This window comes from Nylanderia fulva, unplaced genomic scaffold (assembly GCF_048542155.1).
Source record: "Nylanderia fulva isolate GAGA-0341 unplaced genomic scaffold, ASM4854215v1 Scaffold108, whole genome shotgun sequence".
In the NCBI taxonomy this organism is placed as follows: Eukaryota; Metazoa; Arthropoda; class Insecta; order Hymenoptera; family Formicidae; genus Nylanderia; species Nylanderia fulva.
In genome coordinates, this window is record NW_028189280.1 from 168,232 (window position 1) to 172,953 (window position 4,722).

Consider the following 4,722-nt stretch of genomic DNA (forward strand, 5'->3'; position numbering starts at 1 on the left):
GTAAAATATCTTACCTAGGAAATGGTAAAACATCACATTTTCATTCTCACCGTTTAAATATTCATAGATGAACAATTTGTGTAAATTACCATTTATCTTTTCATGTTCTGGTACTATCTTTTTTATCTTGTTTTCCGTTATTTTATTAAATGTTATGGTCTTACATTCTAACACCTTTTCACCGTAGTGGATGGTACGTGTCTCAATTATGAGCTTATAAGGTAGTCTACTGATTTTTGGATTGGCACTTTCATGGTGTTTTTCTTTAGAATCAAATTCATTTACAAATTTATAGAATACCTCTAAATTGTCTAAATCTGTTAATAAAAGCGTATTAGGGAAAATAAGCGGTAAATTACATCTTAAAATATTTTCTATGTATTCTAAATTATACCCCAATTCAGTGGTTATTGCGTTTATTGAATGGGTCTTTCCAGACCCACAAGGACCATAAACAATTATAATGTCATTTTCCACTATAGACTGCTTTAATTCATCTAACTTCCTTTGTGATATAAAACTACCTGTCTTAACTTTGTTTCTTATTGGTGGTTTGATATTTCTACGATTTTCTTTCGAATCCATCCTTTGATTTGGCAAGGTGGAGGGATCGTGGAATTAAAGAGTTTTTAATACTCCTAAAAAGTTTAATTTTTAGTTTTGCAACCAAAAAAAGGATATAAAAAATGGAGAGCCAGGGAATCGAACCCCGGATCTTCTGCGTGCAAAGCAGACGCTCTGCCACTGAGCCAGCCCCCCTACGCGGGCCGTTAAAACAGTGTACAAATATTAGAAGAAAAATGCACTTATTTTCACTCACAACACAATAAATCTTAATTCAGAGCTAATCTTAGTGTTTTTAGTATACTCTAAACCCTTATAAACTATCTCATGCCAACAGCAATCATTTGAAAAAACCATCTCACTTTAGTACCAACCCAAGCCCTTTTGCTACAAAATGGAGAATCTAAAAAAGTATACGAAAGTACCGGAGTATTGTGAATCTGCAATGTACGTTGAATTCAAAAATACTTTATACTCATTTTTAAATGAGTACTACAAGACACTAGATACACTCCACTCTATCATCACATTAAAGCATAGAATAGACAAGTACCAAATAAATATCTTAGATACCATCAAGTCTCTCACGATCGTTATTTCATTCTTAGTTCTTAAGAACATAGACCCGGCCATATTCTACCACTTGATCAGACAGCAAAGCCTCATAAAGCTGTATGCCTTGTTTAATGTTTTAGAACTAGCGGAAAGGCTTGTTAATACCATAATTTTTGATATTGTAGAAGGAATATCACAAGAGAATGATGGGGATATTGTTGAAGAGAGATGTGAAAGGAAAAGCAAAAATAATGAGGTGGTATTGGACAACAATGTATCTATAAACATTGACATAGATGTCAAAGACAACAAATTTGTGAAGAATTTAGTGCTATTTGCTCTATTCTTCGTATTTTCTACACTCCAAACAGTAATTCTATATACACAGTACGTCACTCTTCATGTCTCCACAAACTCAACTATGAATGTTCTATACACTCTACTTATTAGCAACCAATTTGTGGAACTGAAAGGAAGTGCATTTAAGAAGTATAATAAAGGCAGTTTATATCAAAGTATAGATCAGGATGTATCTAAGAGATTCAACATCTTTGTATTTTTAACGATAATATTGCTAACAAACTTGAGCGAATCGGAAGAGAGTGTTTGGTGTTCATCTGAATTGTTGCTCCCTATTTTTGTCACTCTTTTTTTTAAAGTCTTTGTTGACTGGCTAAAGCACATCTTTATTTGTAGGTATAATGATATTGACTTGAAGGTGTATAGATTATACATTGTTGAATATAAAAGACATATTGAACTTGTATCTCTTAATACACTCTTTTTGTGCTGTATTTGGAATGTGTACTTTAGAGATAGTTTGTTGTACTTTCTAATTTCCATTTTTGTGTTCTGGATTGGTTATAGAACTATCGTGAGAAGGTATCAGGATGGATAATTGAAATTGAGGTAATCATTTAATAAATCATGGTTTTCCAGTTTATAATCAGTTAAAGTGATGTCATATACCTATAATCATATCTTTTGGGATATTTCTGCATACCCTCTATGTTGATGAATATTAAAGTTTCTTCAACTCTTTATGCAAAAAATGAAATATTAATAACTCTCTTGGAAAGTGAAATATATGAAAATAGTACTTGATATCTTTAATATCTCAATCTGATTTTCGTAGAAGAGGGATATATAACACATCCCATTCCTAATTTTCAAGAATTCTCAATCCAGCCCTCAAGGATGTCAAGGGAATTGCTTTCAAAAGAATTGAAAGTATTTAAAACACTCTCAGAAAAGTTAAAACTAGAAGAGGTGCATGGAGTAAAAGATCTGAGTTTGTTTAGAGGTACACAGAGATTTACAGTAAATGACCCTATGATATACTCTGTTTCTGGCTCTGATGCCTTAGTTGTATTTGGAGAGATTCGATATGGTTTTGACATAGAAGAGATAAGGAAGAGTCTATCAAATAAAGAAGAAAAGGAGTTAGTCGATAATTTGGATCTAAAAGAGGATATACCTGAAGATATCAAAGAATCTGTGGAAGGGAAAGAGGAAAGTGAATCCATTGAGTATGACCCTGAGAAACTCAGTGAAGATGATATAAACCTCATTGTCTCGCAAAAGAATGTCTCTAGGAGTGTTGCAATAAAAGCACTGGTAAAATCAAACTATGATGTTATTGATGCTATTCTCCATTTGACTAATTAGCTTTTAATTAAATTTTTATCGTTGATTTTGTATTTAAAGATAGACCCTGGGATGATAATCCACGGAAAGGAAAAGGGGACATTTACTGAAGATGAGTACTTATTAGATAAATTAAAGAGGTTGTATCAAGATTTAGAGAATAAAAATGGATGTCTAGATGATTTGATGTTAAACCTTAGCATCCTTGTACCAGATGAGTATAAAGCATACAATTACCTAAAGAGCAGTAATATAAGCATTGAGGTTCAATTAGAAGCAAATAAAAGATCGTTAGAAAATAATCCCAAGTCATACCAGGCATGGTATCATAGAAAGTTTATATTCCGCACCTTGCTAAGGAGACCATCAGAAAATAACGGGGAGTTTTTATCAAAAATGAAAGAACTGTTACACATTGAGGATTCTCTTATCGAGTTACTTCTAAAATTTGATTCTAGGAACTTTCACTGTTGGAACTATAGGAAGTATCTCTTTAGCAGTAATAAAGAGATAGCACTCAAAATGTTTAAAAATGATCTTTCTAATTATTCGGCTCTATTTACCCTTTTTCAGGAGCAGGTTATGGTAGATTACATTTCCTTAATTTTTACAGATCCCTACAATGAAGGTTTATGGTTGTACTACTCCATGTGCAAGGAAAGAGAATTTTTTAAGAATTCATCTGTGTACCTTAAGGTCTTTGAATCTCATTTTGAGATAATCTCAAAGACACCTCTTAAGGGTGAGTTTAAGATAAAGCTAAAAGGTATGTCTAATGAGGAATTTTATGGAAAGGATGTCAATGATGATACTGTTGACTCTTTAATCAGCAAGAAAGAGACCACAATTACGGTAAATATGAATTTTGGGGTAAAAAACATTATAGTCAATGGAAAGATGGATAAAAGGTGCAAGATAGAAGTATCAGATTGTGATAAGATAGTGTTTAAAGGGGATTTTTTATTTGATCCAGGAAAGGTAGATACGTTTATCGAGGAATTATTAGAAATAGAGAATGGGTGTTATTTTGGTTGGTATGAAAAGTTACTTTATACCAACAATAAGGAAAAAAGGGGGGAGATGATACAAAAAATGATATCTGTTGATCCGTTAAGGAAGAATTATTATAATTCATTGCGGGATACTTTCTTTTACCTTGTTTTTGATACCAAAAATTAAAATTTAGGGTTTTGTTTAGTTGTCTTCTTAATGAAGATCTCTCTTTTCAATTTTCTCTTTATTTTATCCTTCAAATTCTACTCCCTAGAAAACCGAATGATTTACTCTACTAAACCGTTGCTTTGTCAATTTTGCTATATCTGTGATAATCCACTGCATCATTCTGTTTCCTGTGATGAATGTTTTCAAAGCTTTCATAAAGAGTGTATCAACTCAATCCATCATCTCTGTTATACTTGTAAGAACTGTGAAAGTAACAAGTGTATCTCTAATATTAACAAAGATAGGGTAAACCTAGAATCATTTTATGAGGGTATAGAAAGGTCATACAACACTAATACTTTTAATTTAACCTTTTACAATCTTAAAAAGGTTGTAAATGACCTAAAGGTTATTTATACAACACCACAAAGGAATCAAACTGTTAGAAATAAATACTCAATTAATAGATATATAGAGAGTATATTAAATATTAAAGGTACCTATGAATATAAAATATTTAAGAATCAATTGGTAGTAGCATATAATTGGAATATAAATGGAGACAAGTCACTTGATTTTGGTAGTGTTAGAAATGGTACATCTACCAATCGTGATAAATATGGAGATATCTACAATTATAAATTGAAAGGGAACATTCCCTTAAACAAGAAAGTGTCGATTCTGAACAATAAAATTTACTACCTCAACAGGTGTGTTGTGTGTAGAGAGGGGTTTCATAGTATCAAGGATAAAGAGATATGTAGAAAGTGTAGTAGATGTCATAATTGTAATAAA

The 4,722-nt window shown here is 31.8% G+C and overlaps 1 non-coding gene across 1 annotated transcript; it reads right to left on the bottom strand.

Moving 5' to 3' along the window:
• Positions 1-687: 687 nt before the first annotated feature.
• On the bottom strand, positions 688-759 carry TRNAA-UGC (transfer RNA alanine (anticodon UGC)). Its single transcript has one exon. It is a non-coding gene; the product is annotated as a tRNA-Ala (tRNA).
• Positions 760-4,722: the final 3,963 nt, after the last annotated feature.